The sequence below is a fragment of the Protopterus annectens genome, chromosome 8.part0 (genome assembly GCF_019279795.1).
Source record: "Protopterus annectens isolate FY-2018-M chromosome 8.part0, PAN1.0, whole genome shotgun sequence".
NCBI classification, from domain to species: Eukaryota; Metazoa; Chordata; order Ceratodontiformes; family Protopteridae; genus Protopterus; species Protopterus annectens.
The window spans coordinates 936,660,288-936,680,935 of NC_056741.1; positions in this window are offsets into that span (position 1 = coordinate 936,660,288).

Sequence of the window (20,648 nt, forward strand, 5' to 3'; positions counted from 1 at the left end):
GCTGGAAGTAGTCCATTGTACAAAGAAGGGGTAACACTAACAGTAGGTAACAGTGCAAATATGTAGGCACTATCAACATGTACCCAGGAATGCACAGCTCAGATTTCCATGGTAGAACTGATATTATGTCATAGTTAATTGTGATTTGGATTACATTGGTACTGCACACATATCAACATGCGCAAACATCCACATTGCATAATCGTTGTGGCAACTTGCCACCATTACTGTACATGTCCATCATTGCATATCACTACTTGCATTAGCTTCCCCCTGTGCTACCCATGTATGTGGCTATCTGTTGACATCCTTACCACCGGTATGCAATAATGTGCAGCTGTTACACTTTGGTACGTACTATGGGTGTAGATAATAATTCAGGACAGTCATACGGTTACTGCATCAGGCATCCTGGGATATACACACAGTCATATCAGCACACTGTACTGTTACTAACATGATACTACTAATACACTTCTATGTAGTCACCCTGTGCATCATCAACGTGTTTACCTGTTCCTGCACTGATGTTGGAGATTGCAGGAGGTGGCACAGTTTCATCATATGCACAGGGTGTGAATTAGGTATGCCTGAGTCTGCCACTGATACCACCAATTGACATGTGTGTGCATGTGTGTTGGTGAGGGACAGCAGTACAGGGTGGGGCACTGTTGGTGCAGCGTGTGCGTGTATGTGGTAGCCCTAGGTGTTAACATTTCTCATGTGTGTATGCACGCACACAGTTCCACCTCATGGCTGCCATATACAGGAGTTTGTGGACAGCCACAGACTGCACCTGGCAGGTCATACAGATCAGTGTCTGTGGGCATGGACACGGTACCTGTGCCTGGCAGGGGTGCTACAGACCGTATCCAGTACTAAGTCAGACTGGGTACTGTCATCAAAAGCGGGAGTGTGTTGACTGGACACAGGTCCCTGTTGGGACTGTCCAGAGCCACGTGCACGTGGTCTCTTGGGGCGTTCCAATGACAGCACAGACCCAGCATTGCTGGGGCTGCTGCTGGCACTATGGGGGTGCCCGCGGGCCTGTTGTCCGTGCCGACTGCCAGTTGCTGCTGTTGCTGGCATACGGCCACGTCGACTCCGCAACCGCCCACCATTGCCCTGGCTCATGGACATATGGTTGTGGAACTGCTGTAATATGTCCCCACAACATCTGTCTATGACATCAGTGAAATTATGGATAGCATCCGCGATGTCATGCATACTGTCAGTCATGGCTGTGCAACATGCTCTCAGCTCTCTCAGACCCTGTCTGGTGTACCTTTCCATATGCAACTGTACCTGCATGACAGCCCGAAACATAGCTGAGGTTGACAGACCTCTTTGGGCACGTCTGCCAGACGCAGTACACCCACGGATGCTCCCACAAGAACCCATGGGCAACTGTCTGTGTGGTACCATCGCAGGACCCTGCCCATGGCTGCTGAGTGGGGAAGCATGTGCCACAGATACCACATTACCCTGGTTAATGCCCACTGTATCCTTTCCATCACCTAGGGACAAAGGTGACATAGGATGTACTGGCAGGATGACTGTGCGCAATGATGGGGTTGACAGCTGTGTACTGTCAATTGGCTGACAATGGCAGACCCTGACACACCTTCCTGTGCCATTACACAGATATCATCATTATCAGTACCTGTGGCACCAGATTCAGGTTCCCTGCTGCAGGACACCAGAGCAGCACCAGAACCTGTGGGAAGAAGACAGGAAACTCAGTTTACAGTGTCCACACAATGTTACCAGTGATGCATTTATGTGCACATGCACACGTGGACACATGCACACATGCACACATGCACACATGCACACATGGACACAGGCACACATGCACACATGGACACAGGCACACATGCACACATGCACACATGCATACATGCACACATGCACACGTGGACACAGGCACACATGCACACATGCACACATGCACACGTGGACACAGGCACACATGCACACATGCACACCTCACAGTATACACACAGAGCACTACTGAGTTACACTAGTATTACTAGCACTATCAGGACTATTATAGGTATTGTTAAAACACACTCACCAGCATGGATGGCCTGCCTTGCTGTAACACCGGAGGGACCTACAGAAATGAGGAGATTAATGTCAGTGGGCACAACTGTGCCATTGATACTGCATATGATACAGTGCAGTAGTACACCAGTTGCCTTTCACATGTCAGCTGCTGATATTGCCAATATCACACCTGCACAATTACATACTATGTTGACAGCTACAGTCCACGGACACACCTTACACATGCATAAACTAACAGTGTAGAGAACAGTCAAGTGTACATATGGCATATTACCTGCACGCTCCATGTCGTGCTGCTGTGTGGATCCAGCCTCCATCATGATGCAGGTGTATTGTTGTTGCTGCTCCGGAGCTGGAGCCACAACACTTAGGAGTAGCCCCTCCAGTCTGGTGAGGGGGGATGTGTGGCCACACCACCTCCTGTGGCAACCTGTTGCCTGTGGATATCCGACGCACGCTGATGGACATTTCTGATTAAATCACAGCAGTGATGTCGTACCTGCTCATATGTTCTATTATCCGTGCCAATGTCATTTACCCTACGGACAAGGTCTTGCCACAGTGCAGCCCTCTCCTGCTGATTCTGGCTGGTGCGGGAAAACAGTATGTCATAATCCCGCACCAGGCACTGGTGTATCTCCTCATCTTCTGCTGCAGAGTAGGTGGGATTACGCTGACGCGCCATGTCCCTGGAAGAGAACACAAACAGGATATCAGCAGACTATGTCAGCAATATATGGCACACATACTATACATGATACTCAACTGTAGTGATATACTACTACTCCCATATGTAGCATGTGTGTGTCTCTTGGTGGATACACAAGTACATGACCAGATATCAGCCAACACCTGTGCAACAATACCTGCCACATTCCATACAACATAGTAGCATGCCCCATCGGTCAGCACACTGTGACAGGTCCAATGCACAACCTCACTCTGGGGGTTCATACCAAGGTACTGTATGTGGAACGCCATCCACTAGTGTGATCTGGACACAAGTTACTCGGCCTGGATATACATATCCCACCACCACCACCAGCACAGTAGACTACTTTGATATGTATGTGATTAGACAGTTATTCACTTGTTAGGACTGTGATGGTATCCATGCAGCCCACTGGGCCAGTGAAAGCCACAACCCACACTGCTGACCCCTTTGCGAATGCTTCCCACGGACATCCCAAAGATTGCATGGAACATGCACACAGATTTCTAACCCAGACCCTATGCACAAAGGTTAGGCATCCTGTCCAGTGGACCCCAGCCAAAGGCAGATTGTATAACAATAAAAGGAGGCTACTGCAGGACAGAGCAGATTCACATTAAGGGAAGGCATCTGTGGTCAGCACTGGTAATAAGCTACGGTCTCTCATAACAACATCCACAACCTACTCTGGGAGGGAAATGGCCACGAACACTATAGATAACCACAAGGCCTTTCTTCAGTTATGTTACACATATGGACCAAACGCCTCAGATATGCTCTGAGTTAATACACACCTACTTAACATTCACCAAACACACAGATATTGGCAACATTCTTGCAGACAGGTTCGGTGCACGTATCCCCCATCCTTCTCCCCCACAAGTAGAAATACTTATCACAGCTAAATGTAACCTCCCTATCATCTCAGATGTCCAGGTGAGGGCCGGCCTCAGCAAAGCAGAACACACAGCATCAATGTGACCTGATGGTATCCCTGGATGTTTGCTACGTGAACACTAAGAGGACATACAACCGCATATAAGACTGATATTTAACCTTGGCCATACTACAGGATATGTACCTGAACACTGGCATACAGCAACAGTGGTCCCACTCCACTAAGGAGGCACCTCTACTGACCCTGGGAACTACCGCACCATAAGCTTAACCAGCCTGGTCTGCAAAGCTATAGAATGATTCAGTATGGGACGCATATACAGCGATATTGGGTACCTGCAGACACTTGTTCCCGGCCAGTTTGCCTTTGTGATGGGCTGATCCTGCCTTTTGAACCTGGTTGACCTTTCAAAACAGTCACTACAGCCATTGATGAGGGCAACGCAATCCATACAGCCTACCTGGACTTGCCTAAGGCCTTCAACACAGTACTCCAGTCAGGCATCATAGACAAGCTCATTAGCTTACATGTTACTACATATGTCACATGATGGGTTGCACACTGGTTGACATACAGAATCCATAATATCGATATTGTAGGAGCCATGTCAGACTCAATGCCAGTCACATGTGGTATCCCCCAGGCCTCTGTCCTAGGTCCCCTCTTGTTTGGCATTTATTTCTCAGATGTAAAATCGAACATGTGCGAGTTGTAGATGACAAAGTTTCCGGATGACTGCTAACTAAGCGCCATAGTCGTTACACCAGCTGACACAAACATCCTACAGACAGGCCTCACTGCAATGGAAAACTGCTGCCAGGATCATGGCCTAACACTGAATGACATGTAATGTATAGTCATCCCCTTTTGGTGGAACTATGTGCACACAACATATCACATGGACATACCTTTAGATACAGACCTATGACACATATGGGGGGTTCACAGTATGCAGACTATTAACCTGTTACTTTACATTACCTGTGTTTGTCGCAGCTGGTTGCGTTACCGCTACTACTGCTTCCTGCTGCTGCTGGCATGGCTTGCTACTGTCACTGCTGACAGCTTAGACTCAGTGTGTGTACCGTGTGTTGTTGTTGTTTGTGTTGTTTTTATTTCTCTCTCTCTCTCTGTCTCTGTCTGTCTGTCTGTATCTCTCTTTCTCTGTCTGCCTCCAGGCAGTGCAATGAATGTATTGCATGTGTGGAGTGTGAGTACAGGATGCTTTTGTAGGTATCTGCATAAGTCCATGTGATGGCCTCTGCACCAATTGTAAGCCAGCATTTGCTAATTGCATGCAGCCAGTTGTGTACTGATTGCAGTTCTCACTGTGATTTCAGGACAGTGCTATAAAAGGGTATGTGAGATAGGCGTTGCCCTTTCAGATTGTAAGGGTGGGGACCATGCTGGTATGCTGTGGACACTGTTCTGTGAGTGTAAAGGTTAGTATCTCTCTCATGATTCATGCTGTGTTGTAGATTCACATTTCTCCATTCCTCTCTCCTGTTTCCTGTAGTAAGTGTGTATGCACACTGACACCTACAACTATATATATATATATATATATATATATATATATATGTAAATATACATACATTTATATATGTACATTAACTAACATTATTACCTACCAGCTACCAACTAGCATGGCTGTTTCTGTTCACACATTACTATTATGGTAATCCACTAGTTTTGACAGTAAGTATAAATGACATGCTTTGTGTACTACACATCCTATATTCCCTTTACATTCATTCCTACTATTACATGATATATTTATTTTAGCACAATGTTCTTGTATAAGAGTCATGACTTAGTGATAGGTCATGTAGACTACTGTTTCAAAGGTCCTGGGTTTGGGACTGACAGTGGGATTTTATTTTGCTTTTGAACTGACTACAGGACCTGTCAATCAGAGTGACTAAGGCACTTTTAAGCAGTTGTAACCGGGTTAGCGCTGGTTTGCGTGGAGCTCCCGCATGCGCACTGGTGTTCAGCTCTGCGCACACCCGCTTACAACCGCTTAACAGTGCTTACTCTGGTGCACACCCGCACTATTTTCTTTGAAAGAAATGAAAATGGGGAGACAGGAAAGTGGTGAAAAAGGGGTCACAAAGAGGGTAAGACAGTAGGGAAACAAGCTTGGGATTTGCAGGAGGGATGTAGGTGAGGCCCATAGCTGCCCATTTCTTCATCAGCAACAGCTGTGCATATGTATGTAATTTGGTGTGACATTTGAAACCTTCCACCCCTGAGAGAGGTGTCAGGACAACAATAATACTTGTTGTACAGCCAATTGTAATTGATAGTTTCCATGTCCAGCAGACATGTGTGCGGAATGGGCAGCTATGTATGGGGCGTAATTTTTTTGTGGGTACAGAGTGCCCCTTTTTTTTTTTTCAGGTGAGAGTGGTATGTCAGGTGAAGGAAGTCGGTATAGCTGGGGAGGTAGGTTGGGTAGGTCAACAGACAAGACAAACAAGACGCATACAGGGGCGGTGTATGACACGTGTGGGGGGTAACACAATTGATGGGGACGGATGTTTGGATATCCAGAACCCATGATCCCACAGATGGCAACAGTGGAACTGATATCCCCACCCATGGGCAGTTGCCACTGTTCCTTCACTGCCCAGGACAGGGCTGTGCTGGGGGCTGTGTAGGCCGGGCAACAGGCATGCCCATAAGTTGTGCCACCTGTGCCTCAAGCTGGCGTAGGGGCCCAAGAACAGAGTCCCAGATCTCCCTACACACCACAGTCCGGACGCTATGGAGGGTGAGTGGAGGTTCTCCTCCGACCACACTTGCAGAGGGGGGACAAGCCCCATCCCCTGCAGCACTTCCACCTGCAGGTGGCACAGGGCCACCAGAGGAGGGTCCAGACTGGGCACTAGTGCCAGGTGCACTCGCCAGCTGAGGTGGGAGAGGTGGGTCCGCTGGAACCTGCCTTCCCTGTCGTCCTATGTTTTGCATTATGTCATGACAGTTTGGGTTAGTAACATACAATACCATTCGCAATTAGTTGTAACAGCATGCATTAGTATTCCCATTAACCAAACACCCAGATATTCACACCATTGGACAGCGAGTATAACACATGCATAATTTGAACAGCAATACACAGTCCAACAACATGCAGGGTTGATTGATGGCAACAGGCCATCAGGTTTGGATGTATGAACAGGGCAGATGCATCAACGGACATGCAAATATTTATGACCCAACAGGACAAATGTCCAGGGGTGTTAACTGTGATTGTACATACCATTTTCACGTGGAATGGGTTATATGTGGTTATAGGGTGGGGTGAAGAAAATAATATTAACACCTTCGAATACCAATACATATGCTGTACATTTCTAATAGCTGCAGATATATACACACTATTGTTCTAACTACAGTTTCCTAAATGATAACTACTTCAATTTGGTGATAGGACTGTTACTGCTACATCAATATACATTTTATTGTTCTTCATACACATTCATATCTGGATTTGTTCATCTACATCATCCTGCTACATTTGCTTTATATAGCCATAGACAACTGTGGATGTTTGGTATGTCAGACAATAATACTATTTGCATATTGCAGACTGAGAGCAACATATCCAGATTTTGGGATACACATTCCAGCTGCAGCAACTCTTTGAACACATTTCGCTGTTTGGTTCTGCTTCTTACATTCATTTCATTCTGTACTGGCTGCAGTATACTTTATTCAGGGGTTATTACTACTTTATTGGTGGGTTCATAACTCTTTCTCACATTCTCTCACTTGTTTTCATTTTATTATTCAGGATGGTACTTACTTCTAGGCTTTATTGACATGTTTTACCTGTAGTTATTACAATCCTTTCCAGCAGTCTCACTTCAGTTTCAGTATTTCAACAGGGGTATATTTCACACATGTGATTTGCTCATCTTCTGCAGCTGTACTTTTCAGCCTGCTGCAGGTTGTGTACTATTATATTACAGGTGAGGCATCTTTATTTCAGACTTTATTTCAGACATTTTCATTTTTCTGTTTGGATTACAGACTGCAACACACTTTTGTAATCAAGTAATACTTGCAAACACTCTTACACTGTTACTTGCACATTTTATTACTTAGTGACTACACTGCACTCTTTTGCTAACTGTCATACTTTTATATTTCTTTACAGTTACTGGGAGAGGATTACTGACCTGCCTGGTGGCGCAACCGTACCAGCCTATCACCATAGGCTCTGTGGTTCGCATAACGGACACCTGCAGCTGTAATATAAATGAAGTAATATTGGAATACACATCTCTATAATATCAGCTAGTTTAATTTCTTACATACATAATTACATGTAACTTACTCAGTAGTGGGGCGTTGGGCATTTGCCGGGTCTCCTGGATCCAAAGGTTCAATTGGTCCTGCTTGCGTCTCTTCAGGTCTGCATGGTGGTGATGGACCTGCTCACCAGTCCTTGGAATCCTTGTGGCACTGGTGAGATCATGAGCCAACCGGTCCCACACTTCAACCTTATATGCTCCCCAGAGGACCTGGCCCTGCATGAGTTGGGCCTCATGATTGTGGATTAGGAGCCAGACCATGTATCTGGACTCCTCAACACCCCACCTCTATGCTCGAAAGCAACTACCCTTACCTACTCCTGACATTCTGGCTGCAAGTTAGTTCTACAATCGTTTATGATGTGTATTCCCACCTATGGGGCTTATATATGCCGTTTTTCCCACACATATCTGTGATTGGCCATTTTGGAATTGTATCAACTTCACAAAACCTGCTTTGTCATGCTCCACTTTGTATTCATTCCTATATATTTGCTATTACTGCATTTTGAGGTACTGTTGTCATGGCTTAGTGGTTCAGTACCTTGACTATGGTGCATTGTATCCTGGGTTCGAACCTGGCCACTGCTTTTTATTTTTTATGACTGTCTAGACAGGCTAGGGGGTGTGTCTGTGTAAAGGCAGTTTTGATACAGCTTGCTCAACGTTGCCAGTCGGTTAGCTTGTTGGCACGGTGCGCAGCTCCGCGCAAACGGGGTACGCTGGTTTACGCTTCATTTGGCTGTTAGCACACATATTACGCTCAGCTCAGCTAGGGACACACAGTTCCAGCTCGTTAAACCACTGCTCACCTACAGGCACTCATTTTACATCTGTTAAACCACTGCTCACCTACGGGCAGATGCACTCACCTTGTTAAACTGTAGCTCAGCTATAGGCACATCTCACATTTTTTATTGTTTTGTTATCTCACATTTCTTCAAAATAAATGGATTAGTTCATTACATTTTACATAAGCTATGATTTTATATGTGTACATATTTGTCAGGGACTTGTTTCGTGCTTATTTTACTAAAAATAAAAATTGATGCTGTGGGGGCTTGAACCATGAATGCCTGCTCTTCAGCCGACGTATCTACCGCTACACTATTGTTTCTTGGCTTACTTTGCATATTTAGTTCTTATATCCTTTTCCACTGACTGCTAACTGTGGCTAAGATACGGGCAGGCCCGCGCAAACGAGCGCACTCATGGGCAAACATCTTTACGATTTTAAAAAAATATATAACATGTTCATTTATATATTTTATGTTCATAGTCTGTGGGGGCATGTGTTGTGTTGTGTTTATTCACATTTCCATGGCCTCTGTCGTGGGTGTTTGCTTTGGGCAATTTTACTCTTCTGGGGGCGTGTCCGCTTGCAGGGCTCGGCCTACGGACACGTCCCCTACTGTCTTCCACGGACCGTGTTAGCCTTAGGTGTGATTCAGCATGCCCTCATGCATATGCATGACATGCTGACATCACATTGTTTAACTTCAGCCTCCGTGTAAGCCATGTATCTCTTACACGGAGGGTTCGTTAGTCCGGCCCTGTGTCTGAAATACTGAAAGATAAAATGGCTATAACTAAGAAAATTATTATTTTGAGCTTGGACGCAGGATCTGAATTACCTATTCATTATACGCCCTTAGTAAATTTAATTCTTTTGACAGTCAAAAGGCAGTTACTAGAAAATATACAGAAAATTTGAAACCAACTGAATCTGAAGAACTGAATATAGTAAAATACATAAAATAACTGGAAATGGGGTCTTTAGAAAATGAAAGGAGCAATTAATGGAATTTATGGGGACAATACCTGTGAATGGAATTTCTGGGAAAAATAATTGTGAAATAATGTTCAGAAGGATTAGTGAGGTTTAACGAAAGGCAGGAATTGAGTAATGTATGCATTATTAGACTAAATCTGAATTACTGTAAAGAAATAGTACTTATATCTAAAGTATAGTTTATGTAAATGAAAATATGCTAATATGAGTTTTTATTTTATTTATATGTACATGTTTATGTGTTAAGTTATAATTTAATAAAGATATTAAAAATATTGAACATAAGTTGTTGTAAAGTACATTCAAATAAAGTATTTGTTAGACCTGTGTGGAAAAAATAATAATATAGTCAACACTATATATAGAATAAATGTTATATTTGTATGCACAACTTTCAATTGTATGGCAGACTGCTCAATTCCTTACTATAATATTTTTGAGATCACACCATTTGTGTTCATGTTTGGTCCCACTGGGGATGTAGAATACTTTGGTTTCAGACTTGCCCACACCATACCACCTGAAACGTGTTCTTTAATCCAGCTGTTTCTTCCAGATGTAGTGCATATCTTTGCCACTTATTTACATGGTATAAGGAGAGTTCACCCATGCACACTTAATTCAAATATAATTTAGACATACTTATTTATTTGTTTACCTAACAATTTTATAAAATAAGGCACAAGTCTACCTTTATGTGAGGGGCACATCAAATCTCTACCATTTCCATACTGGGATATTAACTTGGATATCTGCAGTCTTTAAAAATCATTAGACTACAAGCTCAAGCCACTCCACAGAAATGTAAACATTTAGATTTTATCTTTTTTTTGTCTAGCTGGTCAATTAAATTATTACAAAGGCACATTTTAAGTAATTCCTTAGTGGAGTCAAACAGTGATTAGTTGTCAGTTAGTTATCTGTTGCGATTGCGTTATGAGATGGTCAGCAGACTTTGACACAATGGGGCTTGTTGGTAGCTTCACTGCTGATATGGTTTCTCCTTTACAGCTAACATTGCTTCATTTGAAAAGCAGATAAGAACAAACCAAGTCAGCTGGCACCTAATCCTGCAAAGACCTGTTTCTTATTTACCTGGACCACTGAACCTAACACTTCATCTAAAGAACATTAACTATTGGTTTTGGGTCCAGCTCATTATCTCTCATTGTAAGGAGAGATTGCATTTGATTCTATATCTTTAATTTTCTATCCATCATTTAGATGAACCTCTTTCTCACTACAGCTAAGATATGTAAAATATCATTGTCTTTCGTTCGTGCTATCATTGAAGCTAGCATTGCTCTGACATTTGACAAATTGTTTTCCATTACTCACTGCAGTTTTGGCCATTTCTTGTGTTATCAACAGCACTCAGAATGCATTCATGTCTGTTTTGAAACTTTTTGTTTTCATAGTTGCAAGTGTGCAGCATGAAGTGAGCTCAATGTGACTAACTTGCGAGAACTGGTCGAATCATAACTACGAGATCTGAGCATGTAGGTCAGTGTCAAAGTGCTCTGACAATTGGTTGAACTGCATAACATACTCACTGTAAAGATTCCAGCTTCCATACATAATACTTGGTGATAATAAACTCAGTTGCAGAATACTGCACAAAGCATTTGATGTCATATTGCAGTAAGGAAAAAAAAAGAACATTTTCTGCTGCAGTGCTTTCAGTAATAATGACTAGGAGGCATAGACGTTTATAGTATCATAAGTGATTCACTGGTGATGTACTTTCCTATCAAGAGGTGTGGACAAAAGGCAGATAAGATAGGGGTTGGCTTTGTACAGGACAAAAGACGAATATAAAAATGAAGAAGAAATTAGGTTACAATGAATACAAGAAGTAAGGAAAGAGACTGGGAGGTGGTATTAGGTTGATAAGTACCAAATTGAGATGACGTGAATTTAAATCAGAGTTTGAAAAATGCAAATCGGAGATTTAAGGGAGGATGAGGATACAGGGAAGAAAGGGAGATGGATCAAAACCTAAATATGTCCCATCATCAGTTCTTTGGTGGGCATATTAGAATCGTAGTTTTCAGCCATAATATTCTTTGCATACTCGTGTATTTTCAACAAAGTATACTTAAATGGCCAATGTGAGCAGAGGTGTCACATTTTTTTGTGATAATTTTTAGGTTATCTGTGCTACAAGCAGTGTGATATGATTTGTTTGTTTGAACATATTTATTTTTTTTTCCTTAGAAATGTATGAAAACAAATTTAGTTCTGTTCTTCGATGTTTGAACAAATAAGTTCATGTCTTTTCTCTTATTGTAACAAGATTGCTGCAATATTAAGCCTAAAATGTGCTTAAAATTGGCCAGCATCACTTTTCCTCTGCTGGGGTGCAGTAATTATACAGTTCACTTTAATATTAAACATGTTGTTTGATCTTATAAATGGCAACAAAATAATTTTCATTTTATAACTTTGGTTATACTTTATTGATTTTCCTTATGTGACTCACACTTTTGATAATCTTAGATTATGTCTAGGTACATAGTCATAGCATGCATATGCAAAAAATATGGCCAATGAGGAAATGTCCTTTTTGACCTCTTTTTTTCTCTTATTCCCTTTTATAAATCAAAACACCCAAATACTTTATCCATTGTATATTAGCATTGACATATGGTTAGATTGTGGTTAGTAATTTCATATGCTAAGTGTAGTGTGCTTGGGTGCTCAGCTTGCACCTTTGTGACCAAACCCAGCAGTAATGAGTATATATCATAATCCATACCCTAATTATATGTTAATTCCATACCATATGATAGTGTGAGGAATGAAGCAGCTAATTTCCATAAAAGAATGGGTGCCTTCTTGGCCAAAATTAAATATTTATTTGTATCTCATAGCATTACAGACCCATGGTGAGTCTGCTTTACTTAATCAAATTTACACTTACCCAAACCACTAAAAAGCATTCAGACTTCAAGGAAAATGTTGCTACTCCAAATCAATGGATCACCAATATTTTTCTAAGGGAAATAAACTCCTTGGCCACCGGGGAAAAGCAAAACAAATGGACACAAATTAAACCCATTAGATTGTGGGGGCTTTGCCACCACACACCCCTATGTGGGGGGATGTGTCCCCACCCCTCCAACTAAATATACTAACTCCAAGATAGCACTACACTATAGAAAAGGGCAAAGTTCACCCTGGTGGCCAAGTGGTTCATTTTCCTTATAAATCTACTGGTGATCCATTGATTTGAAACAGCAAGGTTTTGGTGACGTTGTCTACCATTTTTAAAATTCAAGTAATTGTACTCTTAATTATTCAACAGGGTGAAATATTTAACTCAAATTCACTAATCCTGTCCATTAAAAGAGCAGTAGATCCATGTCATTATTTATCTATTACCCAGAGGTAGCTCATTCTAAATGTAAATATCACCTTTTGTGCCTTTGAATTGAAAATCAGATAAGAGGATAGATGTCTGTCAACATTCTTGTCTACATATGCAGCAAGGAAAATTCACAGGAACCCATAATATTTTAAATGTACTGATCTAATTGAAGCTTGATCAGTAATAACAACAGGGATGACCTAGTGTTTATGCATCAAGGATATTGACTGAACATACATTCTATGTGCAAATAGAAAAACAAATGTTAGCATCAGCAATCGGTTGTCAAATGTTCCATAACTATGTAAACAAGAAATATATTACAGTGGAATTTGAACACAAGCTACTTCAAAGTAACTTTAAGAAGTCTTAGGACTGCAGATAATTTTGTCAGCGTGGTGAAAGTAGCATGTGCAATTAGGGCAGTTTATGTACACTGCAGATACCCTCAGGGCAAAATGCAGGACTGCAGCCCTCCACCTAGAAAAACAAAAAGAAAACAAAACTGTGAACCAAGAAAACAAAATAAAAACAAAACCGTGAACCAAGAAAACAAACCATCAAAATCATGAGTCCTGGAACTCTTCGCATGCACACTAGGAACTCAGACTACCTTTGTCAGCAGTCCAGACACAGGGGAAGGCATTTCTGCCCTGCAGATGCCCAAAATCTATGCGGTGATGACTGCGCAGAACAGAGGAGCTCTGGACTGCTTCATCTGCAGGCAGGACCAATCAGGAGAGAGGTGAGTTGAGTTATGAGCTCTCACAGGGATTTCACTGCACGGGCTCCTTGGATTTTACTGCTTCGTTCATGTCACGGGTGACTTGGATTTTACTGCTGCTCCACTGGACTGGATACATTTAGTGTGTGTCGCGGGATATTCTACAACAGGTAGGTGTGTGTGTGTGTGTGTGTGTGTGTGTGTGTGTGTGTGTGTGTGTGTGTGTGTGTGCATGTGTGTGCACGCACACTCAACCACAGGACTTATGAGTCATAGAAAGCCTTGTATTCTCCAATATGACCCACTCTATGAGACTGCATTCATTCTCACAAAAGCAACCATTGCCAGTAGCAAATATTCTAAAATAAAACCGTTATTAAAATCCGACTGGACTGAGGTGGTACTAAATATTTATTTTACCCACTTAATAAGCATTTGCACCTGTTTGTTTGGGCAATAAATCATGAAGTTGTGTTTGAGCACTCCTTCCATGAAATAATGCTTATATGAGATTAAAATGTTTACAGTTTGAAACATTAATGTAAACAGGCATACCATGCAAGCCACAGTACACAAATTAGTCTCTGAGGGGGCAACATTTTGGCACAAAACTCTAACCTACTAACAAATATATAAATGAAATAGGTACAAGAAAACTTGCCCATTTTTGACACGTTATTAGTTATTCAATTAGAGACTTGTATTATGAGGGTTTTTTTGTATGTACCTCAGAACAACAGACAGTTTTATTGGGGGTTGCATCAAAAGAGATTTGTAAACAAATCAAGCATTTCTGGCTGTAATAGTGAGTGCAGATTGTCACAGCAGCAAACTGTAACTAAATACTAGATACTGAAAGTCAGATGTAGTAGTGGGGGGGCAGTCTGGAAGATGGCATATAGTTTCAAAAACCCTAGCAACAGCCTGGGTTACATACAACTCATAAATATATTTATGCCCATCGCATTGGCCTTTCTTGCACTTTTGCAGTCTTTCCTTATTTCCCCATTTGTGGAAACGTACATTTTGAAGGTGGTTAGGAAAATGCTTGGGCATCTAACACACAATGACAAGTTTGGACTGCAGTCAGGTACTACATGGGCCATCTATTTATTAGAGCAGCTTCTAATTCCTTAATGGTTCTAAAAAGGTGTCATGACTACCATATGCATTTTGAAATATCATTACATTTTTATAGTTTTTGTTCCTTATCCCCAAAGCCATCCCCTGCCATCCTATTCTTCCCCCAGTATTGTATGCCCTAGAAAATAGGGAGAAGAAGATAACAGCCAGGAAATGGTTTGTCATCCAGTGACAACAGAGATCTTTGGATACGCCTAACACCCATCCCATATGATGCAGTGCACTGCACTGAAGTAGTCTGGATGAATGCTTCTCTTCAGCTAGAACACTGTGCAACTTCTTGGTGAGCATCACGTTTCCCCTGAGACATTAGTACAGGAGTTTGCATTAAGAGGCTTTCCCCCATGTGGTGCTCTTATAACAGGACTCTGCCATGTCCCATGTCCAGTGACAGGTGAGCCAGCATTGGCTTCTCACTACCATGTCCCTCCAGTACACTCCTTTACTGCTCCGACAACTAGTTTAAACCAGGTCATATGCAGTATAGCGAAAGCTGAAACCTGTATACCATGGAGTACGTTACACCCTTACAATGTTTGAGCTATTAATTCTTCTGGAAGTCTGTTCAAAATTTTCACCACACTTCTAGTGAAATAATTCTTCTTTCCATCTCTACTTAGCCATCCATCTTATATTTGCTAGCTAAAAATCTGCCTGTGTTTTTGCTGAAAACCAGGACAAACTACATCCCTAAATGTGAACAAGTACCTTTTCATTCTTTATACCTTCTTACTCTCCCTTCTTCACTTACTTTCTTACTTCTATCGAATTATCTTCCCTTTTTCTCTAAATATTCCATAAGCCTGTTTCCCTCTTTTCATATTGCAATTCCTGATTGTATCAGACTAACTTACCTTTAATTTCTATACAAACTATCTAATATTTCTCTAAATATTAAATGATTGTCATATAACGTGTATTGATTCTTAATCAATGTATTATATTATGTCTAATTTCTTATAATTATTTAAAGTACAGATGTTTTTGTTTTATTTTGAAGACTGTAAAATTATTGGTCTTAAAGTGTTTTGTAATAACCATGGGCCTCTGCTGAAAATGGGTTTCTACCCAGTCGAACTTTCCCCATAATCAAATGTCAATAAGCAAATGGAATAGTTTAATTTGATGTCACCTTGTGCTCATAAGACCTTTTACTTTTAAGCCAACATCCACTTGGATACAGGCCATTAAATTAGATGATCCCCTGTACTCCACATATACTACCTCGATCATCCGAAGATGGTTGCTTTCTTCGATTGTGAGTTACTTACTTATTGTTTAGGTGTGCCCTTCATAGGCCCTAATATTTTCAGTTTTATAAGCACTGAGAACTTGTTGGCTTTCTTGCACAGTCTTATTATAACTATTTCAACTACTTAACTGGCCTATCTAACATCGTATGCGATCATGTTAACATTTCCACATAAATCTTTCCCAGCTTTCCTTAACATAATATCTCAGTAGTTTCATAACATGCAAGACACTTAGTTGCAGTAACATTTTTGGCTACTGCTACCACATGAATTACATATTCTAGTTTTTGTTATGTTTACCACATAATAACAACTACCAAATAATCAGCAAGCATAGAAACTTGCACTTCATAAGTATCTGGTTATTGGACACATGATAGAAGTACCCCTTTTCTACCCTAAAGTTTAATCTGGTTCTGGTTCTGGCTCACCCTAGTCAAGTCCTGTGGGAGTGTATATGATATCATTTGTGACATGCCATGTTGTGCTATGTAAAGGATCCCGTGTAGGCATGGCCTAATTAAGCAGGTATGTAGCAGCAGAGAATATTTTGCAGATCTTATGCATTTATGTGTGTTAGATAATATGCTGCCAACTCTGTGTCACATTTATATCATGCTATTTGTGTATAAGCCTTGGGTATGAAATGCATATGACAGTATTTGTAATAAACAAAAGGATTACAGTATTTTCAGAAGCTCATTACATTTGTTGGAGACTTGCAGTCATCTTTGCAGGCTTTACACGTAAACTAAACAGAATGCCAATCCATCATGTGTGGTCCATAACCTGTGCAGTAATCCTTTAAGCAATTTATCTTGAGCTTGTTTCTTGTTTGCTGTTCATTTTATACTTTGATCATGTTTTCCCCATGAAACAAGTAGGTACTTGTTGTCAGGCAGCAGGTCTTTTTTGGATAAGAAACATTTTTACAAGTGTGGGTATCACAGAGATTGCTACTTTCAGCATGTTACTTGGTACTTTTATAAAGATGAATATAAATTATAATTAGAACTACAGTGCAAGGAAAAGTGGTTTGAGTTGAGTGCTGCTTGTTTTTTTATACTTGATTTTGACTGGCATTCCAGTAACGTATTTAAAAGGTAGTTTATTTTGTCATGCCTCACAACCTTTTTGTTTCCATCTAGATATTAAGTAAGCTCTCATGTACCCAATGCATTGAAATATATTTTTTTCTTTTACACTTCATTTTGTCTTCATTGGACTCTCATAAAGACGATTTGGCACCCAAGGCAGCATATTTAATTATAGTCCCAGTTTTTGTGGTTTTTGAGCATAGCCACACCCATTTCTAGTTGGGCACACCCCCTCCCATTGGCCCCACACATTCATCTGTGTCCTGCAGCCCCCCTTTGATTTGAAGCCACCAGCCACCACTGGCTATACCTATAACATAGTCAAAAACTGTGTAAGTGTAAAATACTGTTGTATTCAGTAAAAGGAAGATTTCGGTTGAACAAAGAGGAATTTCAGCTGTTCAGCTACATGGCTTCCTGAAAGACTCATTAAGTAGGGAATAGGGACTATGCATATACTTTGCTAGTCTGTAAGGATACCTCAAAACTGTCCAGATTTTTGCAGGATGCCCAGATTTTGGCTCCTACTTTTGGTCTGTTCCTCACAAAATGTGTGTTTTTTTTTTATTTTTGTGGCAAATCAGTGAGGATTGAATTCACTAAATAATGAAAGGCATTTGAGTTTTAGTCTTCATATTCTTCAGAAAATGCATGGTAACACAAAACCTTTTATTCTAGCAACTTTCTAAGTTTATAAGAGCAATATTTAAAATTTGTCCATATTGTTGGGGCTTTGTCCCCCCATTATTTTTGGCTTTGTCTAGATATCTTGTGATAACAGGTTGACAGGTATGCTTCTGGCCTTTGCAGGAGCTGTGCTTCCTTGATGCTGTCGGCTACTGCTACTGCCAGTTCTGAAGCCCTTAGATTTCCTGGAGTGGAAGACAGATGAGACAGCTAGTAGTGAGTCAAAATTAGGAGAGAAAAACAAGAGGTCATAAAAAAGGGATAGTTTTTCTATAAGGTAAAATTATACAGTGGTAGGTGTGCATTGAAGGAGCTGATACCAAAAATAAACTCTGGGACAGTGTGAAACAGTGTGTTAGTACAGCCAAAATACAAACCTGACAGTTTCTGTCACATAACATAATCAAAAAGTTAAATGTTGCGCACAATCATACACATGACAGAAAATTAGCATACTGAGTCACTAAACCGTAGGTAAATATTCTGAGAATAAACTCAAGGTATTGCTGCTTAATGCTAGGAGTGTAAGCAAGAAACTGTGTGCTCTGGAAGTACACCTAACTTTGGAAGATGCTGAAGTCTGTGCAGTCACTGAAACATGGTTCAAAGGCATGGAAAGCACCACAGCCGTTAAGGGCTAAAATGTCGTTCATACATTCAGACCAGAAACTGAGCATGAAAGAACCAAAGGAGGAGGTGTCTCCACCTTCATTAAGGATGAGTACTCCTCAAGACTGGTTTATCAGTATGATTCTCTTGAGCTACTTCATGTCCAACTAACTATAAGCAAAGCCCCGTACCACATCATAGCTAGCTATAGGTCCCACACCATGAAACAGGAAAAGCATGCCGCATACCTGGACTTACTGGAGTCACTTGCCATACAGAAGAAAGTTCACTGAAAAACTAGTAATCCCAAGGCAAACACTCCACCAGGCAGCAATGACACCAATGTAGTTCAGTCAATCTTTTATTTAGCGCTTTCGTCAGGTAAAATGACTTCTTCAGAATACAACCTTTAGAAATGACTTGAAACAGCTCTTTCTCCAGGTGACCTGACAGATATGGAGAAAGAGCTGTTTCAAGTCATTTCTAAAGGTTGTATTCTGAAGAAGTCATTTTACCTGATTAAAGCGCTAAATAAAAGATTGACTGAACTACATTGGTGTCATTGCTACCTGGTGAAGTGTTTGCCTTGGGATCACTTGCCATACAGCATAACACCTTACTTATAGGTGATTTTAATTATCCTACTATCAACTGGGAAACATACACGACCACATGCATACTGATCAGAGGTTCTTGAACTTTGTCAATGGAAATGCTCTGGAACAGCTAGTCAGCACACACACAACAGGCTCAAATGTCCTGGACATAGTACTCACTAACATGGGAAAGCATTGCACCCTCTTCCCCTGTTTGATGTGCTCCCTGGTAAGATCAGACCATAAATCAGTCTCATTCGATGTAATTATAAGACCAGATACCCCATCAAGCTCAAAAACACTTTAGAATTTTTCAGAGACAAATTACATCCTACTAAGTAATAGTATAAGAAGTTTCAAAGCCCCCTCTAATGCAGATAACACCAGACTCCTGTGCAGATGTGTACACTAATGCCCTGTATAACCACTTAAGCAGTTCTATAGAATCAGCTGTAACTGACTGGATTAAAACCAGGTCTTGCTGAAAACACAAGCCACCCTGGTGAATCCCTAGTATAAACAGGCTATGCAACAAGAGAAATAAACTAATGTCCAAGAACAAAAGGGCCCTGGCTCAGCAGAGGAAGAGATCCCTCTCTTGCTTAAACAACAAACTGGAGATCTTGTGAAGCCTAACAAAGATAATTGCAAAGTAAAACTAGCCTCCCTAGCTAAGGATAATAACAAGGCATTCTTTAACTGCATCCAAAATCTAAATGGGAATACCCAGCTATCCACTGAACAGATTGTGGGTGGCACCACCCATACTCAACCAAAGGTAATAGCCAAACTTCTATCTGACAGATTTGGAGCAAATGTCATCTCCCCTGTCCCCTCCAGTCATCCATCAAAGTATAAATGCCACCATTCCTCAACCGATTATCTCAAGAGACTAGGTAATTTTTGTGCTCTTCATTGCCAAAAGCACAGCATCAATGGGACAAGACAACATCCCAGGTTGCCTTTTAGACAACTTAAAACATGACCTTGCAAACCCACTTGGATCCCTGTTTAACCACGGCCTGTGAACTGGCTATCTTCCAGAGGAATGGTGGGCAGCAACAATAATCCCTCTGTACAAAGCGTGACCATCAAATGACCCTGGTAATTATAGGTCCAAAAGCTTGACTAGCCTCATCTGCATGACAACAGAAAGAATCATTACTAACAAGGACATAGATAATCTCCAAACTCTGGACCTGCCCCACTTCAGACTCATTAAAGGAAGATCATGCCTGTTAAACATGATTGACTTCTTTGAGAAAGTCACTAAGGCCCTGTACAAGTAAAGGAGTGAATGCTAGTTATCTTGAACTAGCCAAGGCATTTGAAACAATCCCATTATCAGGTATTACAGAGCAATCATTGAGTCTCC